The 26,967-nt window shown below is 38.1% G+C and overlaps 1 protein-coding gene across 10 annotated transcripts in view; it reads left to right on the plus strand.

The window, feature by feature from the left end:
* The window catches only part of grid2 (glutamate receptor, ionotropic, delta 2), a 514,233-nt gene that overhangs the window by 16,620 nt on the left and 470,646 nt on the right, over nucleotides 1-26,967 (plus strand). The window contains exons 1-2 of one of the 10 annotated variants that reach the window (XR_008570127.1): nucleotides 1,542-5,645; nucleotides 5,725-5,862. The exons of 8 other annotated variants lie outside the window; for them this stretch is intronic. The gene's annotated coding sequence lies outside the window, so the exon portion shown is untranslated. Of the gene's footprint in view, nucleotides 1-1,541; nucleotides 5,863-26,967 lie in introns of those variants that run through there. One more of the 10 variants, XR_008570126.1, reaches the window with a different exon arrangement.

The following is a 26,967-nucleotide window of genomic DNA, read 5'->3' on the forward strand; positions in this document are numbered from 1 at the left end:
AAAATTGTGGAGAAGCTATTTAATAATAGGTTGGACAAATTTATTAATAAGAATGAATTATTGGCTAGCAGTCAATATGGTTACAGAGCCAACATTTCAACTTCTATGGCACTGATGGAAATCACGGAGGAAATCACTACTGCCATAGACAACAGAAGATGTGCAGCAGCAGTATTCATGGATCTGACAAAAGCTTTCGATACAATTAATCACACTATTTTAATTTCAAAATTAGAAAGGTACGGAATTAGAGGTTCAGTCTTAAATTGGGTTAAAAGCTACCTAGCAAAGAGGAAACTATTTGTAAAGCTAGGAGAATATACATCTGGGAGTTTAAATACCACGTGTGGAGTACCCCAGGGGTCCATACTGGGACCAAAACTGTTTAACTTGTACATTAACGACATTTGTAAAGTAACAAACAACTTAAAATTGGTCTCATTCGCCGATGATACCACCGCTTTCTGTTCTGGTGAAAGCACACAAAAACTCATTAAAAAGGTCAAGGATGAAATGGTCATATTAAAGTCATGGTTTGACAAGAACAGATTATCTCTGAATTTAAGTAAAACTAAAATAATGCTATTTGGTAATAGTAGAAAGGACACGTACGACCAAATACAAATTAATGATAATAATGATAATATTGAAAAAGTGGAAGAATATAAATTCCTTGGGGTTATAATAGATGAAAAAATGAGTTGGAAATCTCATATTAAATATATACAACAAAAGGTGGCGAGAAATATCTCTATATTGAATAAAGCAAAATATGTTCTTGACCAAAAATCACTCCACACTCTGTACTGTTCCCTAGTATTACCATATCTAATGTATTGTGTGGAGATATGGGGAAATAATTACAAAAGCAATCTTCACTTACTCACTGTACTGCAAAAAAGATCTGTGAGGATAATTCATAATGCCAAGTATAGAGAACATACAAACCCTTTATTTTTAAAATCACAGATATTAAAATTCGCAGATTTAGTACACTTTCAAACCGCTAGAATAATGTATAAAGTTAATAATAACTCGTTACCCAAAAACCTAATAAAGTATTTGTCAATCAGAGAGGAGAAATATGATCTTAGAGGAAAATTAAACCTAAAACATTTATATGCGAGAACAACGCTGAAAACCCACAGCATTTCCGTGTGTGGAATTAAATTATGGAACGGATTGAGTAAAGAACTCAAACAATGTACAGAGATGAGCAAATTCAAAAAACAATACAAGCAGTTGATGTTTGCTAAATACAAGGAAGAAGAGTCCTGATTGTTCTGTCAGGTTTGTTATATTATTTTTTTATTTTATTTTATTTTATTTTTTTTAAATTTATTATTTTTTTTTTTCTTTGTTGTGTTTTAAAAAAAAAAGAAAAAAGCTTTGTTCTTTTTTATTTATTTATTTAGTATTGTCATCATTATTATTATTATTAATGTATGTGTGTATATATATATATATATATATATTATATATATATATATATATATTTGTGTGTTTTTTTTTTCTTTTTCTTTTTTTTGGGGGGAGGGCTATCTTACCGTTATCTATTATATATTATTCTGACTATCACTGAAAACATGACATGGAATGCAGGAAGTGAACAACATGTACTGTACAAGATGTAGATTGGAAGGGGGGTAGGATTAAATAAGATTTGCTTCTTCCTACTCCTTTTGGACATGCAGAACTGTGAAAAAAAAAAAATGACTCATGAGATGTATTCCATTGTAACCTTCATGTTCAAATAAACTAAACCAAACCAAACCAAACCCTAATGAGGATAAGCGGCATAGAAAATGGATGGATGGATGGATGGAAGTTTCCAACAGGTTCACAAAACATGAAAGACTGATCCAGACAATGTATTAATTCCAACATCCGTCATCCTAGGAAGACAACAAATGAAGCTGTAAACATGCAACAAACACCATTATTTATAGCCAAGGCACTGTGGAATCTGGAGTGTTGTTGTATCTTCAATAGTTCTGGAGCTAGATCCAGCATCAGAGGAACCTCCCATGACGTGCATTTTTAGCTGGCTCATGCTAACTCACACAGAAAAGGGAAAGAAATACTGTATGTGTTCATGTTTCACATAAGGATTGTGGATGATGGGCAAAATTTCCAAAAAAGGGCAGTTTTCCTTGAAGCATACAAACGTGGCTCACTTGAGTGAAAATATAGCTTTAATTTGTGAGGCAGCGGAATGTCAAAACAATATATCAGGATTGCAGTATACTATCCCAACACAACTTTTACTTTTGTACAAAGTTTAGTCACAACAACTTCATGGAACAGATTGCATCCACGTGTTCCTCATGAATAAACCATGCGTGATATTGTTACCGTGTACTCTACTGTACTCACTGTACTGTTTGTTCCGTGGCAGGATGATGCAGAGGTTACATCTCTCTCTGTGAAATATGGAGGAGTGTTGCTTTTTCTGAGCTACACTGTTTGTGCTGCCTCATCCCTTTATCTTAGTCACCATGGAGGCTGTCTGCAGCTTGACTCTGTTAAATGTGGACACTGTGCACGAAAGATCCATCCTTTGGAGCCTCTGTTTGTGTTTATGCTCAGGCAATGTGATTACTTTGTCATATTTATTATTTGCCACGACAAACACACATCAACATGCATTTGTAATACACTTTTTTGGATGGGTATAATTAATCATGTTTTTACTGTACTTGCTCTCCTTACACCGCTTATACGTAACCCCCCCGTCTAGTCTTCACTTGGCTGAAAGTGTCTCATTGGCGTATATTAAATCAAAAGCAACAGCACATTAATCCATATGCAAATGTCTTATTCAATTACACAGTGCTACTGAGCATAAGTCTTGTAGCTAAATCTTTAAAAGTTAAGCTGCAAATCCTCTTTTAGTCTGCAGCAGGGCCCCCCAGCTCTAATAATCAGGATATTGTTGTTTTTTGGTTCTATGAATTCCACAGATTTCCGGTGACCTTTTGCATAAGAGGGAGCGAGCGAGCGTGTGTGTGTGTCCGTGGGTGTGAGGGGTTGGAGTGGGTGTTTTTTTTTGTTAAATGCCGTCACATAAAAGCTCTTAAGAAAAGGTCACGTGGATTTGTCTTCTATTATCAAATTAGCCAGCACCAATGCATGCTAAAATACAAACACTCATAATGGTTTAGAGAGCATCATGTGTGCCATTAAAGTCATCCTAGGATGGTTCATCGAAGGGCAGAATGTCCTGTATGCCATACTTCCACAAATGATTTTTTAAATTGAAAATTATTTATTTTTAAAATGACTTGATTATTGCATGGGATTCACATGAAAGCTCCACAGAGTACAATTTTAATTCAATTATTTTCAACCAATGAAACAAATTATGAACTACTTTATTTCATTTATTTATTTTAATATATGTAATTAATTTGAAGGCCGCATGTGGGCCGAGTGGTTAGCATGTTGACAACACAGTCAGGAGATCTGGAAGATCTGGGTTCAAATCTCCGTTGGGCATCTCTGTGTGGCGTTTGCATGTTCTCCCCTTTGGGTACGACGACTTCCTCCCACATTCCAAACACATACATGTTAGGTTAATTGACGACTCTAAATTGTCCATAGGTGTGAATGGTTGTTTGTCTATATGTGCCCTGCCATTGACTGGCGATTAGTTCAGCGTGTACCTCGCGTCTCGCCTGAAGTCAGCTGGGCTAGGCTCCAACCCAGCGACTCTAGTGAGGATAAATGGCATAGACAATGGGTGGATGGATAGTTAATTTGATCTAAATGTTTTAATTTAACATGTGTCCTGTTGTGAAGATATTGTTTTGATCATCATTGCAAATGTAGCCAATTTGTATTTGCATTGAATTTTATTCATCATAGTAATAATAATGCTTTAATTTATTTGGAACGTGTTACATTTGCACCTTTCAACACTGAAACTGAAAAGGAGTAGGGAGAAGTAGACTTTATTTGATCCGACCTCCTCTCCATGTCTCACCAGTTACTGATAGTTGCTCTTTATTTACGTGCAAGTCTAAAGAAAAATGAAAACGAAATGAAATGAAATGAAATAATAAATACTTACCCTGTAACATAAATGTAATGGAAGCTGTGCTGCATGTCACTAGTCTCCTAGTGGCTTTTTAACGGTATTGCTGGAATAAATACATGTTGTGTAGTCTGTGCGTTTGAATGCGTGGTTCTCAATTATTTTCTGTCATGCCCCTACTGGGGACAGAAATGTTTTCGTTAAGTAACAACATCCTTCTGTGTTTCGGTATTTAAAGTAGGAATATGTAGCCATTTGCAATTTTTAAATATCAGCTTTCAGCTCATGTTCATGCCACACTGCCTTGTGGTAAGGATCACATAATCAATAGCAGCTTTCACATTCCATTTGAAGTCTATAAAATTGCATATAATGCAAATTAGTTATGATTTGTGGGTAATTTAAGTGTCATCATTCATCATTCAGGTCATGGCCTTAATTACTAAGTAGGTATAAGTACAGTCAGTACTTCACGAAACTGAGGCAGCCAGCCCGTCAGTTACTAATGCACACAAGCACAGAATCTAGCAAATACACTCCAGTTCCGACTGCAGGCTGCACTGTCTGGCTGCACATCTCAACAGAGAAACAGAATATGAGGACGGACAAGTCTTATTTTTCCTTCTCTGTGTTGCTGCCGAAGGTTATTCACACTGGACAGCCGTCTAACACACTGCATTACTGTGCAGTCAAATCAAATCAGCTGTGCATGCGAGCTCATACTGTATGTGAGGATATAAGGGTCTGGAAAGGTTACATCAGTACACACACTGCTGTGTAAAGGGTGTTGGAAGATGTGCCTCTGTGAGTTAACCTGCCACGAATGTCAGGAACTTGCGTGTGCTCTGCGCAATTCAATGTGTTTTGATTGTAATACTAATACTAATACTGCTAATAATACTTATACTAATACGACTACTATACTCATACTACTACTACTACTACTACTGTACTACTACTACTACTACTACTACTACTACTAATAATAATAATAATAATTGGAACTGATCTACAATTCAAATGTGTGACGTTTACATTTACAGCATGTCTCTGAAAGCAGCACTGGGGTATTACTGTTGGTAACCAATGCTATCTCCTCTTGTAGTCCAGTTAAACTGAACACGCAGTCTCAAAATAACACCATGAATTGCCAGGAGTGTGTGAGGCAATTATATTAAAATAATAAAATATCAGTTTTATCTCTTAATGAGCGCTAATCTACTGTACTACGATCGTGACGTTTTAATTTACGGTAGGCGTGTGAACTCAGCACTTTGCTGACTCCTATTCCACTATTCACTCGATGATGAAATAAAGATATAAAAAAGGTGTTACTGTATGGTCAAATGGCAGGTTAGTGTGTAGGAGTGTTATAAGCAAAAGTACATATAGCCTTTTCAGGACAGAGCTAATGTGCCAAAATCATTATTGGACGGTGAAGTTGTAATTTACGGGGTTCCAGTGAAAGCAGCACGGCAGTGGGAACCTTCGCGATTCCTTTTAGACCTGCAAACTCAAACATTTTAGTTGTTGCTGAGTTGTTTCGTTTGAACAGGTTTATCTGGTCGTTAATTAGTCGCCATATTTGAATGAAGCAGCTAGAAAGAAGGTCGGGTGTCTCAGATTTTTTAGTTTTAAATCAACATCCAGGGATTGTAGCAGGCTGCTCTAACTAATTGTCTATGTAGACATGTGGACTGGACTGTTGGAGGTCTGGAATGTTCTATATCTACAAGAGCTGCCTTGGAATGCTCAGAATTTGAGCAGAAATTCCCCAAGAAATGTCATCCATTCTGCTTGTGGCCCCTAGAAGCTACAGAAATAAGGTAACTAGCCTCCTCCTGTTTATTGCCCTTGGTAACCTATCATGCAGAAAACTAGTAGATTTTAAGATTTGTAGGATATTAATAATCTATCAACACATTTGTTTGGGTGGATGGATGGAAGGATCGATCGATCTTTTTGACCTCCGAGCTAATACCGATGTTGTGGCCTTGAATCTCAGCCATTTCCGATATCCGCACTAATTATCTCAACATCTCAACTCATCTGCAACATCTTTTTCAGACTTCAATGATAAATACAAACGGCCGACATCACTCCTACTCCATGCTTAACACATTAGCACATGCAGTTGCCGGAATGCCAATATCGGCGATTTTAGATATCAATATCAGATCGGGATACCCCTTTTGTCGATGTCGGCAAAAAATATTGGATTATATCGGCCTGCATCTCAAATCTGATACTTGTATTAGCACTCTCATACAAGCAGTCACTTCCAGACTCTGCCCCAGCACGTCTCTGCGGTAGCAACCGGATAGACGCCCACGTGATCACACCAACAGTGTTTGCTGGCGTGCTAACAAAGTAGCAAGGACCAGGAGTGATGTCGGCCGTGTGGCAGTAAAAAGACGTTGCAGCTGAGTCATGCACAAGTTTCCCGTGGTAGCACAGAACTGGGGAAATTTAATACGACCAACCTCATTGCGCATTTAAAGGAACATCACACGGGAAACTCCTACGAGATGACAAAAAGTCATTAGCTATATAACAGAAAAGAGTGAGCATCTGTCCGTGGTGAGTAATGTGGGGTTTAAACGCTTCATTGAACACCTCGAACCTGGCTATATTATGCCTAGCTGCCACTGCATTGTGGATAAAACTATACCCCACATGCATAAAGTAGTGAATGGGTGAGTTTTTTTCCCCCTCATACCTACTGTACCTGACTATTCTGTTTGAGTAGTATCACTTCATCAAGCCTTTTCTAACATTCCACACTACAAAATCAATGAAAGTACGTACTGTATGATTCGTGTTGTTATTGGATCAATATCTGTATCGGCCGATATTCAAGGGAATGTGAAGAAGTTGTATTGTGACACCCACAACGTAACCCCATCTTTAGAAAAGGCATCTTTAGAAAAAGTACACAATTGTCATCGGACAACAATGATACTTAAGAAGATGTTAAACTTTCAGAGTTGTATGCGGTCCTTGTACAAGTAAGTTATACTCCTTACCAGTAGGGGGAGCTCTAACAGGATGAGTCATGGTCATAAATGAGTATTTCTAAATTATTTTGATTAAATTAAAGTCCCTTTGGCAGCACGTTGTGCTTGTAAATATACTGTAAATCCAGGCACAAATTTTGGTGAGACGTCGCCATCTCCGCCATGTCCCTCAAGGCAGATCTTCCAGTCTCCAACTGTCAAATGTCGTGTTCCACCTGTGATGTGAAATGTGGAGTCATGTCACAAAGCATCCAGTGTACTTTCTGCAACTGCCAGCTCGGGGCTAGTGCTCTTTTTCCAGCCCCTGATAGATATCACATTGTGTCACATTTTTGATGTAACATCTGTACAACAGCTGGTGAGAGTTGACGTCCAGGCTGGAGGAGGCCGCTCACATTGTCAGGTGTTGTTTGCACTCTCAAGGCAGGAACACAAATTGAGGCTGGTTTGATTTTGGTAATTCCTTGAGGACCCCGTTTGGGTTATTTACTAAACACACATTTAACCTAAAATGAGATTAAATAATGGCTATGGATGTCCCGCCCCCCCACCATGTTTTCAGGCAAAGGGATAATCAAGCCGGTTGTTGGCTTTTCTTGGCAGGATGAGCTTTGAGACAAATACCTTGAAATTAAGGGTGGGAATCATAGCTGACGCATAATAATGAAGTACAGGATTAGTGGTAGGCCTGTTGTATATTACTATAACAGTACAGACATAATGGCATATGGCTACCTCTTAAAGTCAAACACTGTCGGATTACCTGGGATCTCTAAGGTTGAACACGACTCAAAAATAGAAATCTGTTCCAGAGTCAATCTGTAAGTAACATTTTAAGATTCTGCGTAATATTTTGGATGTGTGTATACGTGTGTGTGCGCATAGATATGTGTATATATATATATATATATATATATATATATATATATATATATATATATATATATATATATATATACTGTATATGTGTAAATACTGTAATAATTTTGGCACAGCCAGTAGGGGGTGCCACAACCGTCCTTTACAATCATGTGAAAACTGAGGACCAAATGTGCAACTCCTCCTTTTTATTACAGTAGTTGCTTGCCTCTATTTGACCAATTCTTCTCTTTTAGTTGTTAGCCAGTGAGCAGTGAGATACGGCAGAGGATTTATTACATGAGCTCGAGTTCTGTGATAATACTATAAAAACACGTCAGTGTTTTCATTATTTTAAAAAACGCCTCCCTTTCTGTCTTTTAATCAAACTTTTTCCCTGTGTCTTCCGCAACACCCACGTGGCAACTTGCACAGAAGATATTCATGGTTGCATTAATAAATCAAGCAGTGAAAGTCAGCCGGCAGTTGAAGGGGAAGGAAATGAAACCACAAAGGCGAGGGGAATGTAAAAGAGAATGGCAACAAGAGAGATTAGGACTTTGCTGATGCCGAGCTCGTCATGCACATAAGATGAGCTGTCACATCCGATAGCGCACAAGTCCGTCACGATGCATAATTTCACAAAAAAAAAAAAAGAAAAAGTGGTGTTGCAGTCCTAAACCGTGCTCCGCTGGCACAGCTCATGAAGTGAAAACAGCTACGGGGCAGAATGAGAAGGTGGAGGAGTGCTCACTCGCATGGTTTCCATTCTTGGTCAAGTTAAACGGAGAGGAATATTGTGACTGACAAAGCCGGAAACTTTTTAAAGGAAAGAAGCACATGCCGTCCTCTTAAAAGCTCCAGAGAGAACTTTAAATATATGAACAAAGAAACACAGCCTTGACATTGTTTTTGCACTTTTCCCATGTACAAGATTGGGGGGTTGCATCAAGAAAGGCATCCGGCATTAAAACCAACCTAAAACTAGAGCCGGCTGGCCCATTAGGCAATATAGGCAAATGCTAAGGGTGCCGTGGCCTCCAGAGGGCACCAGTAACAACCTTCGTTTGGGCCGAGAATCATCCCGTGTCTTGACTGACAGCCATTCTGGTCCTCGGCCCAGGTCTGGTGACATTTTTTTTTTGGGTCTACTACTTGACTTTTTTTGTTCCATAACCCTCAGGATCTTTGAAGAAGTTTCAGATGACTCTCTTACTGCAGCCTCAGCAGCAATGGCGCGCTGCGGAGGACCTGATTGCGCAGCTCAACAATCCGACCGCATTCAAAGACAAAATGCTTTTTTTTCCTTTGCCATCAAGAGATCATGACAGTGTGAATACCTGACAGAAAGTGACATTAAATCCACGTTTTTGCCAAGGTTTTGGCTTGTAAAGGCTATGGTCTTAAACTTTTGATCAGCTGATGAGCAGCCTATTTCACTTTTATGCGTGTTTGCAATAAATTGCTCCCTCAAAACGGCCGCACGGTGGCCCAGTGCAGGGGCCCCCAACCACTACCGGTCCATGGACGGGGCCGAACCGGGCTGCAGAAAACTTTCAGGTGCAATGATTAAAAAAAAGACAATTTAAAAAACATTTTGTAAATAGGTACATCAAATTTGATGTACATACCAATTTTGGGCTGTGTGTAATATTTCAGCTTGATATTATTTTTTCTCATTTTCCTAATATTTTGTTTATTCTACTTAAAGTACTGTTTTTTTGGGGTACTTTTCTTGTTAAATTGCATTTTTAGAATGTGATGAGGACCGATTTTTGTTTTTCTAAAGTCAAAGATGACGTGTGAATATCTTGTTTTTCTTAAAACATAAAGATGATGGGTCTGCTTTCATGGATGACTAAGGAGATTAAAAAATAAATAAAAAATTAATAAAAAATAAATAAAATAATAAATAAAATAAATAAAAAATCAGAGGATATTTACATTTTAAAATAAAAAAACATTTAATCAAATACCACAATAGTTGTCTATTAATTGGGTAATTGATGATTCACAGATTTAATTGTTGCAGCTCTACTGATGCACATCTTTTTACTGAGTGTGGAAAGTGGAATGGAATTTTGAACTGTCAAATCCGTAGGTAGGAACCCTGAGGTCAGACATTAGTTGTATATTTCATATTTTATGTAATTTTTGACTAGCTGTCTGCGACCCACCCAGAAGAATACATCTTTGACCCAATTTTGGGTCCTGACCCACCAGCCGAGAATCACTGAGTTGTTTTTTTCTTCTTTTTAAGAGTGAGAAAAACACTGTCAACACAATATTAGCTCATGCTAATGTCAGCCAACACTGTCATGGAAGAGGTTGCAACCAAAATAATAAATAGAATGTGCAGGGCATACAGGGCATTTAAGCATCTGGTGTCAACGTGGGGTAAATTGAGCAAATTTTGGGGGAATAAACTCAATTTCCCATGATGGGCACAAAGAAGCAGAAATAGAAACACCCTATAATTTGCTGCTTATTGATGAACTCCAGTGGTCGTTAATTGGCAATAAACTAATTTAAATAGGAAATCTGCATCGTCCAGTTGGCAACAGCCTTTTTGTATATCAAATGGAACTATTGAAAACGCCTTCAATATGTCCTGCTCCAGTGTGCTTCTGCAGAGTTTAAATAACAAGATTTTACACATTATCAGCAATCCTGACTCAGACTTGCGAGGAAGGTGCTGGCGGATGAACCCAATTAAGCGGCGAGTAATTGCCTGTAAAGGACACTCTGGAGGTAAAGTGCGTGCGCCTACGTTTAATTGGTCAACGGCATACCGGGCACCGTGCCGGCCGCACTACGTTGACAGGATTATTATGCAGAAATATGTGGAGAGCAAAAAAAAACCATCCAGACGTTAACCTATCATGATAGCTGTGCACCTTTTTTTAATTTTTATTTTTGTTTTTAATCCTGCTTGTTGTTCTCCCCCCTACTGTGTCTCCAACACCATCATAAACAAATATGCTGAACCACTGGTTGTTATAATTGTGCAAAAAAGAATAACCAATGCATCTTTAATACTTTGGAAAAAATACATCTGAAACTACATTCGACACTTTAATTCCGCCGATGCTGGTAGGAGTATGAAAAGTTATGTTTTTTTTTCTCTTGCATTTTCCAAAACATCCACATTAACATTCATGGACATCTGTTATCTACCTCATGTTAATCGGTTGGAATGGAAATACCTTATCTGGTGGCCTCGAACACAAAGGAAGTGTAACTTCGACTTCTTAAACAAATACAATGCACAGATCGTGCCAAGGAGAAGCCAGAGCTTGAAAACCCTCTTCCGTTGTTAAAGTCTCCCTCTTTGGGAACACTTCCTGGTGAAATACGTAAACGGAAAGAGAGAAGTGTATAAAACGAAAGTTGTGTGCCGCCATTGTTCAGTAGAGATTGGGAACGGGGCCAGAAGCTGGAACTATAAATGCTGCACTTATGCAATAATAGACTTTAATTTCCTAAAAATGAAAGAATTTGGACAGATTTTTTAATAGACTTGTATTGATTTGAGAATGGCCTGCTAGCAGTTTGCATTTTTTTTTTAAATCATGGAATCTGTTTGCACAAAAGCTAAGCAGTTTTGTTTTGCATTTTGCTCGCTTACTGTACCAAAAATGAGCTGAACTGAGCCGAGCTGCGTACTGAATCATTATTATGCTGTACTGCTACATCCTCAATTGTTGACGATAATTCTTGTACCCTGCCATGCGGATGCTATGTGCAACTTTTCATCTCATCTTGCAAGGTTAAATCTAGTTTTTATTCCAGTTTGTCGCAGCAATAAGAATAATGACCATCACATTGGACTTACTTGCCCATCTGATCATTCCAACATGGCTGAACTTGAGACTGAAAGAGTATCGCTTTGTTGTGTTGTCAGAGCAACATGAAAGCATCCATCGTCAGCTACTGATAGATGAGTCCTTGAAGGGTCACTGACATGATGTTTCAACTTTGCTTAAATATGTTCTATAGTGTTTGTAATTATGTTCTACGTTTTGTTTTTTGAAAGCAAACGTTAAATTTGTAAAAATGACATTTTTGTACGTGGCGGGCGCCATTCAGAATTTTCTCCCCAGAAAAGGGGCGTTTCCGGAAGTGACGTTGATGAAGGCGCATTCACACTTAAACAGACATTGTGGCATACGGACAGAGGATGTTTACATTCATTACAGTGAAGATTTGAGAGATGTGTCAATAGTTTTCGAGGAGGAAGAAACATCTTGAGATGAAATACATAGACAACTTGCAGAACAGGGAATTAAGCCGCATTTATTTGAACCATCAACTATGAACCTAGCGTGTCTGACGAGGAAGAGACATGGAGATGAAGAGAATGGTAAGTGTAAATTACCTTGGAGTTGCTTATCCTTCAATTATTGTTTTAAATCGGCTTATTAATGAGTGTAAAAGGGCCTTTATAGCGGTTAACATCCATCTATTTTCTATGCTGCTTATTCAAGAGATTCAAGAGTTATATTGTCATATGCACAGTAAAACAGGTAGTTCTGCTATGCAATGAAATTCTTGTTCTGTTCATTCTCCCAGCAGAAAGAAAGAAAGAAAAACACAAGAAAATGAATAAGAACAGAAGAAACATTAATAACAATAAATTAAGCAACAACAACAGAAGAGACATTAGCTTTTTCAAAATGGGGACTTGTACGTGACTTATACTCACTATCGCTGTGAAAATCTGTTTTATAACATATATAATGCTTTGAATGATTGTCACTATGGTGGCAAAGTATTCAGAATACAATATGTAGATAAGACATGACTTGCTGTGTCTTGTGGCAACTTTGACGCCATTCTCCTCCTTTTTTGTCCTGTGTAGCATAGCATCCTAGCATCGTTTATATCGTTTATGCGTTTATATTGTACTTTGAAGCCAGATGCTCTTGTAATGGGTGTTTCTTCATAGCAGTCTTCAGCGAAGTGAACACGAAGCGGTGGTCCATTGACTTGCTTCATTAAACCTTCCTCTTTTGGAAAAGAAAACAAACTTGCAGTATCACTTGGACGCGGTAAACAGCCAGCGGCAACACAACGTTTCCCACGACTACTATTTTGATGAAAAATATACCGAACGAAGTCGACGAGCTGCCTGTTGAAGGGTTGTGTACTTAGGCGTAAGCTGAGAGCTGAGACTTCACCTACGTCGCTTCCGGAAACACCCCTTTTCTGGGCAGAAAATTCCAAATGGCGCCCGCCACGTACAAAAATGTAACTTTTACAAATTTAACGTTCGCTTCCAAAAAACAAACAACATAGAACATGAATTACAAACAAAGAAGTAAAAAATTCCAAACAAGAAAAATCATGTCCGTGACCCTTGAAAGAGGTGTGTCTGTACTTTTTTTGTGCATGTGTGTGTTAAGAGCAGATATGCCAGTGCAAAATACAAAGTAATACAATCCGACAGCTCTACCATGCTTTGTTTTTTCATTTGTTGTTGATGCTGTCATAAAGTTTGTGTGTTTTCCCCAGTTTTAAAATATAAACTCTGCTTTTTTTTTTTTTTTTTTTTTTTTTGCATATTCGACGTCAATGTTTTTTTTTCCCCGAGCCAAATGCAGCACCTCTGTCATGTCCCGGCATCTGTTTTCTGTTCCCTTCCTCTGCGAGTCTCTGCTGTTTACTTTCCAAAGATTTCTGAGCGTCGTAATTTTTCAAAGCCAAGGTCGCCAGCTTTGGGGCAAACGGTGATGGTAAACAACATCAAAATTACCTTTTTTTTTGCCTTTTTGTTCCCCTTAATGTGAAATGCTTTGACAGGAAGAACTACGAAGCTTTATAGAACACACTTAATCACTGTGGAATAACGCTAGGAGTTGATGATAAATACAGAGAAGGAAATGTAAGCACAACATTCGCTATTTGTTTGCTTTCTTTATTTTTCCTCCTGTCTTAACCTGTTTTTTGGTGCCTGTGTTCTTTCTGTCTTCCCTACCCCTCTATTATATTTTAGGCATTGGCAGTAAATTATTATTTGGGAGGTGTAATAGAGGCCCAGGTGAGCTTAGTCTGAGTTGAGAGCGCAGCGTATCAAACACGGAAGTCGTGATTGATTTGAATGCTTATGCCGTCAGAGAAAATTGGTGTTGAAATGAAGAGCTGGGTTTTGCTGCAGAACAAGAGGCATGTTTACATTAAGCCAATGTTGCATCAGTTGAAATTCATTAAGAGTTTGGTACCATTGGGTGCAATTACCTACTGTTGCAGTCACCCACTTATGTTGACTTTGAAAAGTGACGACAGATGAAGTTACCTTGACTTGTGTGCACAGAAACCTTTGTGATATTGTGTGTGTGTATGTGTTTGTGTGTGTGCATTTATGCCTCCATTGGGGTGGGGGAATGAAGGTTTTATATGGTCTTCAGGGCCCAGAGAGAATTGTAGTGACAGCAGATAATTCTTTTGGAGGAGTCAATTTAGAAAGGAAGCACAGAGGAATCAAACCTCGTCACAGCTTGGGGGTGGCTTGACTAAATATAGTCTTGCCATAGACACCCAACCAGGGGAGGAAGACTCCAGCTACTCTGGCTTAAAGCTCAGACTCCATCATACCCATTGATGCTTAGTTTTAAAAAATAAATAAATAAAAAGTAAACAAAAATCTTATCTTTTCATGACCTATTGTTTTTTAATGTTTTAGAATTTTTTTTTTTTTTTACCCTTTACACTTACCACCACAGAGTGTTCTTTTTGGGTCTGTGAATAAAATGTCTGTTAAATAAAAGAAAAAATTGTTGCATTTATTGATGCAATACATCATTGCCCAGTATTTCAGAAACTAATGCAGCGTCGTATTTCTAACTTTTGTAACTTTTGTCAGCCTCTGCACTAGGGGTGTCACGAGACACTCAGTTCAAGAGACGACCTTGGATCTACGAGAAGACGACGAGGCGGAATTAGCCATGAACTCCCAGCAAAGCCAAGAAAGTGACATATTCACAAGAATACACAATAACATACACTGATATCGTGTTGTGATTGCTATGATATAACACAAAACATTGGCTACGGATATGTGTTTTTTTTTGACTGTCAGTAAGTGACACTGACAGCTCAAAACACACTGCAAAATAGTAGACCAGTGAGCAGCAATCGCTGCTTATCTAGCCCTGGCATGAAACCCCATACGATTATTCAGCGATACATCTTTCTGTCTGGCAACCATGTTAAAAAAATAACACAGCCATGATTGCACGCGAGGAAATTGACATTCATGGCCAAGCCAGTTACAAATCTACACTTCATTAGCCTAGCACTAGGCTGGCTACTATAGAAAATATTAGTTGCAAAAATGATTGACTTACTGCCACCTTGGCACGCTTTTCCATGGTCGAACGTCTTGTGGGTCTTGGACTTTTTATTTCCATTTGCTGGGTAATATTGAAACAATTGTCCCTTGAAGTTTGGTGTCATGACCCAGTAACGGTCATTAGTGGTGTTGCAGTGTTGTCATTGAACAGAGACAACACCCTTTGTGCTTCCTGGGTTACCGCCTGCCTGTTTCTTTGCTTGTCAGTGCCGCAGGGTTGAGTGGAGTTGGCAGCATCTCCATCTCATTACAGCACTTTTGACTTCATCACAGTTGCCAAATGGGACAGGAAATGCAAGAAGCATAATAATAATAATAATCATAATAATAATAGCAGTATTAGTAGTAAATGATGATGCACCTCTTTCACTTCATAATGGCATGTTTTATTTCGTTTTAGATTGTTCATAACTTCATGCATACACTTGGGGAATCTGTTTTTGCTCTGTGTGTTGATGCAGCACACAGCCGCAACCTTCAGGTCATTTGTCTCAGTCGCCACTCTTCAACCAGAAATTACTGTGATGTTAGAGTGCGGAGGGGATAAAGCTGACGATTGGCACAGATTTACAGTCTGTGTGCTGTCAAGTCTTTCAATCCAGACATAGGGGCATAAAATATCTTGAAGGTTAGCTGTCTATCTTCAAACTTAAAACAAGAACGTGTAGGAGTTTTGTCATTTATGGGATGCTGGAATCTCGGCAATGACTAATAGTTTGTTCACTTCCTGTGTTTAAAATGTTCATGATAGTATTTTCTAATAGGGAAAGGAAAAAAAATACGTGTCAGTGTGACTGAGTTGTTCAACAAACACGTAGTGTGTCCAGTTTTAGACAGTGATGCTATCACAGCGGTGTCCAACAGGTACCTCGTATGCTAGCGGCAGCTCCCCAGTTTTGCAATGTTCTTGGTTAATGTTCTGCTGTTTGTTGGAAAAACGTTAAATAAAATCAAATTTTTTTGTTGTCATAATATTAAAAATTGCAGACGCAGCAGCGGCATGACACAGCAGCGGCAGTCCCATGCAGCCCACCACCACAGCTTCAGAAAATCCTAGGGGAAACCCTGACTGTTCAATAATTACATTGAAAAGCAAATAAAAATAAAGCAATAATAAATGAATACAGGTGTAAAATCTGACTAACATTGTATAATGTATGCATAAATTTAATAATTTTAATGTAAAACCAAGTTAAAACAGGCAAATATAATAACTATTAAAATGCAAACAGTTAATATCTATTTACAAGTACTTGTGACACAGACTGCATTTAGTATACACAACTACGGTACATTGAAATTATGTGCTTTTTAAGTTAACCTCAAACATGATCTATGATGTATGAAAAATTACTTGCGAAGGATTAAGAGAAATGCCCAATTTTTGTTTGCACAGTTGCTGTCTTCAATTAGGCTCACAGTTCATCCCTAGGAGTGAGCTGTTAGTTCACTCTGCCAAAAGAACGCCTAATCAACCAGGAGGCAATCAACATTTCTATTAACATTCATGTTGCAGCCCCCGAATAATGTTAGCGGATATATCTCAATGTTAAATGTTATTTTTTTCAGTCAGCATTGTTCACTCCCTGATTGGATCTGAAATGAACACATTAACATTGAGGAATCAACAGCAGCAATAAACTGTGTGTACTACTTCTGCGTTCACACTTGTCATGTTTGGTTTGGTTAAAAATATTTTTTTTTGTTCTGTTTTTTTAATGCCCCTGTTTTTGTATCAATCGGTTTTTGAACAAATTCTTGCCAAAATGTTGCCGTGGTTCTCATTCACTGTCTCTGTTATCGCGCAATGTGCTTGTTTCGTCAGCTTGTTTAATTAGTCATGTACAGTATATGCATTTCTAATTGTTTTCTGCATGTAAAATTATTGTTCGATATTAAGAGTTTCGTGTTTGGGGGATCAGCGATCGGCCTGATTCTTACATATTAATCCCATTTTATCTACCTCCGCAAAGGTCTGGAAGTCAACCACTGTCTCCTTTTGTTCTGCCAGACTGACAGCTAGCAATCAAGCTAAGCTAAAAGCTAACCGGAGCACAGAGCCAGGCAGCGGCCTGCTGTTAGCGCTTATGAGCAGTGAAAAGAGCACAGCTACTTTTGAGGAAAACGCAGTTTGTGGCATTGGAAAAACAGCCATTCTTGGTAAGAGGCTCAAAGCATGTCTGCAGTGTAAACTGTTGTGCAAGTTTTGTTTGTTTTTCAAATGTGAATAACAAGACAAAGGAACTGATCTAATTTAGTAGTTTGGACAGCAATTTTGAAAACTTTTCATCTTTGAAGGAACTACCTAATGTGCAGTTAAAACAGCAAGTTTGTATTCTTTCATGGGTATTCCTCAGTGTTTTTCAACAAAATAACTTAGCATACACCTTCAATGTTCCAGTCAGTTACTCGAAAGTATTGGTATCGGACAAAATCGGAATTGGCAGGTCAGGCTTTTTAAAGACTGGTTGATCGGCCAGAAAACTGCGGTCGATGCACCCCTAACTTTGGGTGTCTGGAATGGATGAAATGGATTTGCATGGAAGAATTGTTTCAGTTTTCATATGATTCTGTTTTAGACGGACCCTTTTGAAACGGATTAATAAAGAAAGCGAAGTTTCCACTATAAAAAAATAACCTCGGGAAAGCAGACGCCATTTTGGTTTGGAATGTTTGTCACAAAAGCTGCCCAGTGAAGTCTTTGCTTTATGCCTGTTTTTTACTGCACAGCCTTTTGTACCATGACAAAAATACCTCAGCGAAGCACACCAAAGTGCAAAGTAACTTATTTATTTACTTTCTTTACCTTGGCAAGTACTGATCCCCAAGTGAACTGAACCCCAACACAGCCTCAATGACAATCTTCTCTGCGATCTTTTCTGCACGCATCCGTCATCATCAAGAATTGTGAATGACACCTTTTTTAATGATGGCACAGTTGCACAATATCTTGCTTCCAGAAATGATCGGGAGTGGAATGGGCTTTTGTGGCATCCATTGATTGGTGGCGTTAAGCATCACTTGGCAGAAAACCAAACCTCTGCAGTCACATTTTGTGTTGGATAGTGCTAATTCTAACAAACTCGCTGATAGTCTGCCCAACTCCTGACCAGATGGTGCCATTCAGACCTACCTAATACTCTCGCATGCACCAAAATAATCCTCAGTCAACACAGCCAAATATGATTGCCAGGTGACGGAGAAAAGCAAACAAGACAGCAAGAGCATATATACTGTATTATATATGGCATACCCTATAATACAATGTGGTGACTCTCAATGATTATAAAATCTTGCTGGACAGTGTTTGTAGTCTGTAGATTACCGTAGCAACGACAGCCTTATGTTCAGCATCCATGTCCTCAGAGAGAAGGTAAGCTACCAAACAACGTTTAAATTCCAAAGTGAAAGACAAAATGTGCAATGAGAAAAACCCTTTTATCAGGCTATTAATTTGCGTTCTGGTCCGGATAAACGAAAACAAGGGCGATTGTCTGGCATTGTTTTAGGCTTCCGCTGGCACACCAATACTGTTCTGTCTGTATATTTTTAATAGACTGTATCGTGCATTGAAGACACTATAAATCACTTGGATAATTTTATGAAAGCTGATCATGTTAGTCAACTGATTTTAATTGTGGATTATACAGTCATACACAGCATGTGGTATTTTTATGTCTGTTTGTGTAAGCCAACTGTTCTTCTTCTGAACTGCTTCACACACAAGAGTGAACATTTGTCAAAGCACACACTCCTGCTGTGTTGCCTGTGCTGTTAATTTTCGGATAAATAAACCACACAGCCGTGCTGTTATTAAGCCCCAAAGTTTGACCCCATAAATCGGATTGACATTTCTCACATAGCTCAGTGTGCTCTACAAAACACCCACTGTAACTTTAGGGTGTGTTTCTAAACCACCAAGGTATTTGGTACACACCTTTTTAGGGGACTGACAAGCACATTTATGTAAAACTTGAGCAAGATTGGTTGAAAAACATGGCATTTATGTCAATTGCAATCAAACAGTGTAGTGTGGGTCAATCATGTGTCACCCACATTATAAACGTGACTGTAGATGCCATATGTGATGCTTCCTGTGTCTGAGCATACACACTAACGACCTGAGCATTCGTTGGACCTCCTGTGAGCGCCATAAGACATGTACACTTGTCCAAACCCTGAGAACTTCAGGTAGTCCAACTTCCATTCTGTGGTATTTTGTATATGAGTGGGTTCAAAGGGTCAGCAAGGTGTATTACACAATGTAGCTTTGTTTTTCTTGTCAACCTCAGACAAAACAAGCTGTGGAACTATCTCATCCATTGAATGATCTGAATCTTGTAGGAAACACCAAGTTTGTCATTTCATTTTCAATTTCTTTTGTTTACAATTTCTTTTGTTAATTTTGTGTACTTTTATTTCTTTCCTTCTGTCTTGCAGCAGCCTGTTCTGGCACTATTTCATCCTGGAAACTTACTTGAAAGCTTGCTGTATATGTACCAACAAGATCTCATCATTGGCCTGACGTTGTTTGCCATTGTGTTGCTACCGCTTCTTGTTACAGAATTAAATTGTTTATTTTATTTACAGTTGGGGTTGGGTTTTATTTTGTGGCGCTGCTAGGATTTGGTCAAGATCAGTGAGCTTAGCGGGAACGTTGGTCACATGACATCAGTCAGCTGACATTAAGATTCAAGATTCAAGATTCAAGAGAGTTTTATTGTCATGTGCATAGTAAAACAGCAGTTATACTATGCAATGAAAATCTTATTCTGTTCATTCTCCCAAGAAAAGAAAGAAAACACAAGAAAGAATAAGACCATAAGAAACATAAACACATAAACATATATACCAATAAATTAAGCAACAACAACAGAAGAGACATTAATACAAGTAAATAATACAAATAAATAAATAAATAAATAAATAAATAAAGTGCTATGAGTGTGTGCGTGTGTTGCGTGCGGCGTGTGCGAGTGCTTCGTTGAGAAGCCTGATGGCCTGTGGGTAAAAGCTGTTTGCCAGCCTTGTGGTCCTGGACTTCAAACTCCTGTAGCGTCTGCCTGACGGTAGGAGTGTGAATAATGAGTGTTGTGGATGTGTGCTGTCCTTGATGAGGTTGTGTGTTCTGCGTAGGACTCTAGATTTATAAATGTCTTGCAGTGAGGGGAGGGCTGCCCCAACAATGTTCTGTGAGGTCTTGATCACCCGCTGGAGTGCCTTCCTATCACGTGTTGTACAGTTAAGCTAACCTTTCTGATTCGCTCTTGCACCTCCGTGGCAAAGTATGTGGTGAACTGACGTCACAAGCGACACACAGAAATGCAACTTTCATCATTATTATTCCGATTAAAGATAAACTGATTCAGCGGCAGGATGCCTATATCTATGGCAAAAGTTATTTGTTGACTTGGAGCAGCTAGTTATGGAGAAAAACAGTCAATTGTTTGATGGCTCTCCAAATTTGTGTTTTGTTTGTGATTTGTGACACAAACTGAATTATTTCATGATTAATTGGACCTTTTTAATATGTTGCCTTGACTTTGGCTGCATTGTCTTTTGCAGAATCATTTATTTCTTGTACAGGTCTGATATCAAATGGTAACTGGATGTCATACATGAACTGTGTGTATAATGAACGCTACATAGGTATTTTGACTGTTATGTACAGAACTATTGAGGAATTATGTGTAATTATATATTTATTGCCATAGTGAATTGAATTGTGAATTATTGAACGATATCAACTATTTTGATGACCTCTAAAATCAAATTGTGCACATACAATAAACTGAGTAAGATGCTGAGTTTCTAATGGACGCTTCAATCAATTAATGAATTAATTTAAAGTATGAACCTTGTTTTTTGATAGAAAATGATGATAAACTCTTCAGTAACGGGGAGCCCTGTGAGTGATTCAGGCATGTCATGTCTGGGCATTGACAATTATAAAGAAACCATTGAAATGTTGTTGAAGTGTGTGTGTGTGTCTGCGCGCCCCACACCTCAAGTTCAACAAAGCAGGCAAACCGTAAATCTGTATTGATTGTTCGCAAATTGTTTTGCACTTTAGCACACAACGCACACTCCCTCCCACTTGCAGCAGAAATGACGCTTAAGGCAAAAAAGGGTTCATAAAGTCAATAAACACAGTGAAAGCTCTGTATGCAGAAGATTGCTTTGTGTAGTCCGCCTCAATAAAGCCAAAGCATTTAGGTATCAGAAGCGAACAAAATGTCTGTTCTGAAGTTGTACGTTCTTGTGAAACCACAAATGATCATCTCCCTCGCAACAAAGCAACTTACAGTATTGCCTTTTTCGAAGCATGTCATTTCCGTGAACGAAGATGCAATTATCAAAACCTCATTAACGGCTTCCTTTGCTAATTCTTTCAATACCCTTCCGTACTGTGATAGAATCTAGATTATTACTACTAAATCATATTATGCTGATTACTAGGGGTGCAATCGTACGCCATAATCAAGTTTTGGTTCTAAGATCACTGTTTGGTTCGTTTTGGCTCTAGCGAGCCTTACTCAGAACGAAATGCAAAATAAATTGCAAACCTTTTTGGTGTGTAAACATTTAACATGAAACATAAACAAACTAATAGCTGATTATCCAATAAGGATACATTTCAAATATAAAATAAAGATAATTACGTTAAGGACAGAAGAGGGTTTCAAGGTCTGACTTTGTGTGTTGAGTAAAATGTGTACCCATTTAAAGTATTCAACCAATGTGACCGTTATTTTGCCATTTCCAATCCAAATATGTTGTAGGCCAGATTTCCATAGTTTCTATCGCGCATTGTTAATGTGAACTTGGTATGCCTCTGTATTGTACCTAATGTTCCATCCAGAAAAGACTGATTTTTGATTCCATGTAGCTTACTTAGTGCCCATGGAGTCTGTCATACACTATTATGTTTGGACCACAAACATCTTCCTGCCATTAAGTGGAGCACTTTTTTTTCTCCAAGTAAGCTAATTATTTCAAAGAACCATGAGAAGATTCACCAAATCTCCTCTTCAAAGGGGTGTAATGATAAATGCTTTAGCAGTGGAGAATCTCCATCTCTGTGTGCCAGTCCCAGATTACACAGTCGGGGAGTGGAAACATAAATGTCTGGAATTAGAAATGTAACGACATCATGGGACATCTTTTCTCTGTGCTTTTTGAAAGCATGGACAAAAGTGGGTTTGGTGCCAAGTTCCACTTCTGAATACACGTCAAGTCTCAAGTGTTTGCTGCCAAAATGTAGCTGTTGTTTTTTGGCCTTCACCGAAAGTTGATTCCCTTGATTTTAAGTGAATAAAACTTTGGTCTGCCTGAAGATTTGCGAGGGAGAGCATGTTTTATTTTCAAGCCTGTGGTTGTGTTGAGTGAAGCTAGGTGATATTTGCCAGAGGATAGTCATTTTAAAAACATTTTAGAATTCTCATCGCTGTTCCTAAAATGTCAACGGTACACACAAACCAACACATTTGTATCTGACTGCAAAAAATGTCCCGCTGAAAACCATGGAATGCCATTTTCAATCCCACATTTATCTTAACATAAACTAATACAAACCTTTTATGTCAAAATTTGAATTTGGACTACTACTTTCAAGTTGTATTTTTTGTCCACCAGATGGCGCACTCTCTTCCCATTGAAAGCATGCAGCAAAATGTTTCCTGCAAGGATGCTCTGATACTTTAGCTTTTCTTTTTCTAAAAAACAACAACTGTTGGCCTTTTAAAGGGTTAACATTGTCAAAATATATGTAATGCAGAATTTATTTAAAAAAAAAAATTGTCCAGTTTGAAATGGGCATGGTTTATAGCAGTTTTTGGGAAGATTACTTTTTTTTTTTTAATATGACGCTGTAGGAAAAAAAAGCAGTTTATGAAAATCAATATTGCTGCCAATCATTTACACATCACAGGGAATGATCATAATGTTTGTATTAAGTAATTTAAATTTTATTTTATGGAAATGTTTTTTTCAATAAAAAATATAGTTATATAAACATACTGTCCTTTTTAAATGGTTAAAACCTCCAATAAGTACAATTTCATAATGCCTGAAATAGTTTCATATTTACTCCTAAGGACGTTGGGTGTGAGTTTGTTATAAATCTGACACTGTAAAGAAAAATAGCCATCCATGGAAAAACAACATTGCTGCCAAGAATTGACCAAATTCATGGTCTAATAATGATTTGTAATACAAAAAACAAGAATTTTTTTTTTCTTACTGCATTTTTTGTAGGGATGCTCCGATCGAACGGCCACTGATCTGTTTTTTGAAATGTCTTTCAAAACCGATCACAAAAAACGTCTGCTGTGCCACGTAGGGTTGCCAACAAAATGACGCAGCTCGTATTGAGCTTGCCACAGGCTACGCCAATCAATGCCAGAGTGTTGATCACTCCCTTACCAAACCTATTGCAGTTTGACTATTCTTGCATCTTCATTTACACACTTTGTCTTGCTGGCACTGGCTGCACATTGCATTGGTGGCAGCTAGCTAGAGTTGTCTGCCTCGCTTCTGGGCTTCGGACACAAAATGTGACTTTTTACCTCAGTGACAATTTAATTTTAAGCAATAAGTTTAGTTCGGAGCTCGTTTTTGTCCCACGGGGAAGCCACAAGTGGATATCACGTTCAAAGGGTATGTACTAACTTTTTCAAATGTCATTGAACAACTTCACTCTCTTGTTATCATTATACTCATTATGTCTTGTCCTCAAAACACAATTTGTGTGTGGTTGTTTAATGTACATAAACACAGAGTATGTCTAGCCCTATGATGGCGATACTATCACTGGGATGTCCTATCTCACCAACTGATTTCGAGTAGCTCACCAAAGGATGAAAGAATATTTGCTTCAACACAGTTTTAAAAAAATGATAACTGCTGAATGCAGACTTTATGACTTTTATACAGTACCGTAAAGCACCGTGTATAAACCGCACTTTTTTTCCACTGGTAGGAAGCAAAAAATCGGGGTGCGGTTTATACACGATGACAGGTCTGTGACCAGACGCAGAAATTGACGAGAAGTCCATTGTAGAATAGCCGTCTGTGGGTCAGACAGTTGCTTTGACTTTAGCGCCCTCTGCTGTACAGTTGCTGAAAATGCTTGTGTATGCAACTAACTTATCTGACGGCTGTCTGTATTTTCACACAGTGAAACCATCTCTTTATACACTGAAACTAAGCTAGCTTCCAATGTAAAATACAATACAACGTTGGAGTTTATTCAAATTCACACTGAAGCAATGCAATAAAATAATAATAGAGAAAAAGAGAAGCAGTGAAAGATAAGATATCAAAACATCTCTGAAAATTGCAAATTTCTTTATTTTGATTTATTATTATTATTATTATTATTATTATTATTATTATTATTATTATTATTATTATTATTATTATTATCAATAATCTGTGCTTAGCCATAATATTAAAGATCTAGATGCCGAAGTTCAGATTTCTCCTTTATTCTTCTTTTCGAAATGGCTCAGTACCTTTACGCATGTTGATTTGAGATGAAAGAGTTGGCAAGCATTTATGAATTAAACATTTTTTTCTCCGCCGTAAGCCTGAAAATGGGGGTGCGGTTAATACACGGGTGCGGTTTATACACGGTGCTTTACGGTATATGACAAATGAGCACAAAATAGCATAAAGACGATGGCCACGCTGTTTGAGTGGAGGTCTGCTTGGTAAATAAGGTCGCGTACAATTTAAATGTTGCCAATCATAAATAAAACACAAATACTTGACAGCTCTACTAATAGTGGAAGTTGGAACCCCTGCAATCTGGGAACTCAATTTATTCTGTTTAAGTTCATTTCTATTTAATGAAGATATTTATTTTTATTATTTTATTCTGTTTAGTTTGTCCTGAGCTAAATAATTATTGAACCGTTTATTTCCAATGTATTCATATTGCTCCAAAACATGCATCAAATTTAAATTCAGGTTTGTGTCAAATAGTACAAAAATCGTTTCACACAAATAAAAGTTTTTTTAATAATTACTTATGTGCCAGGGGCCCTCGATCGGTATCCGAGTCGGCAGCATAAAACCCTGACCGGAGCATCTCTGATTTTTTTTGGGACAGTTTTTGTCATTAAATGTGATTGAATTTTAAGAATAGCTTAAGGGTTAAAATCTTTACTCGCCTCCAGAGTGAAGGTGACTATTCACATAGGTTTATTCGGGCCTGGTGCATGTAGGTACAGGCATACAAGCCGCTTTTATTTTAGGGTAGATAAAACTGGAGACACCATACACAAAGGACAGCCACATGGCACTGACACACTGTATATTCCTCTTTTGAGTGAGCACAATGCCCCCATTCTTCCTTTTGTGATGCTAATGCTTTTTTAAAATGTATTTTTTTTTTCTCTGACACTACCATGTATGCATTTTTTTAGTGTCCTCTGGGGGCTCTTCCTCATACTGAGATGTACTTTATAAAAGACAGAAAAAAGGGGGGGGGGGGGGTTAGACACACAAAAAACAGTGGGAAAGAGAAAAACAACCTTGTTCTGTAGAACATCACAAGAACACAATACCCACAAACAAGGCGCATTGTTAACAGTGTTCCATGGCGCACACTAGCAAAAGCGAGGAGCTGTTAGGTCCTCCAAAGCATGTCTACCCATGATACCCACCAAAAGAATTGCCGTAGCACCGTACGCCTAATGAAATTGCACTGCTCCATCTACACAGTCTACTAGCTTTGATCATGACTTCGCTTTTGACTACAGCTCTGTGACTGGAGTGTTTTTTTTTCTTTCTTTTTTATAATAGAAACACAAAGGGGATGCATATTTTCACAAAAATGAGGAGACTCGCTCAAGTCTGGTGTTCTGGCTCTTGTGGTTTTGTTAAGTTATAGGTTGTATGCATTTTTTTGTCAATTTCCCTGGTCAAGAATTATGAAAGGTACCAAAATCTGATCTTTGGGTACCCTTCTTTCCTTCTGATACCAGCCACAGTTGTGTGCTACCTCCTCAAGATTAGCTAGAACTACTTCATTAACACTGATCGGCTCAAGGCAAGTCACAAAACCTTTTGCAAATCGTAAGTGTTTTGTGCAATTTTGGGAATTTCCATAGTCAAAAGTGTTTGTGTAAACTTCTACTCCTAAACCCCTGCACACAAAAATTTGCCAAAACAACATGAATTGCTAGAAGAACATGGATTGTTGTCACTCGTCTTTTTTGCAGTCGATCTGTCTGTTTCAGTAAGTAAGTCCCAATTTTTTTTTCTAGATCTGAAATCTTAGAATAATAGTGTGGGGTTTTTTATTCCAGGGCTAAATAAGCAGCGATGGCTGCTCAATGGTCTTTGATTTTGCAGCTGTCTGTAAAAAAAAACTACTTGTGGCCATTTTTTTTTGGGGGTGTTGTATCCTAGTCATCACAATGTCGGTGAATGTTATTATTGTGTTATTGTTGTGAATATGTCACTTTCTTGGCTTTGCTGTGAGTTCATGGTTGCATGTGTTTGAATCTGGTTCCCGGAACATATTCTGGCGGTGACGTCAGGGCGTGTCAAAATCATCACTTCATTTCACTCCTATTTCACAGTTGTTTGTTTCTATGACAGCAGTGTGACAAAAATGTTTTATTGAGTACTTTAATTTTGTTGTTTTTTTCCAAACTTTTTTTGGTGTGACGAGCACTTTAATGATTGGAGAACTT

This window comes from Dunckerocampus dactyliophorus, chromosome 4 (genome assembly GCF_027744805.1).
Source record: "Dunckerocampus dactyliophorus isolate RoL2022-P2 chromosome 4, RoL_Ddac_1.1, whole genome shotgun sequence".
NCBI classification, from domain to species: Eukaryota; Metazoa; Chordata; class Actinopteri; order Syngnathiformes; family Syngnathidae; genus Dunckerocampus; species Dunckerocampus dactyliophorus.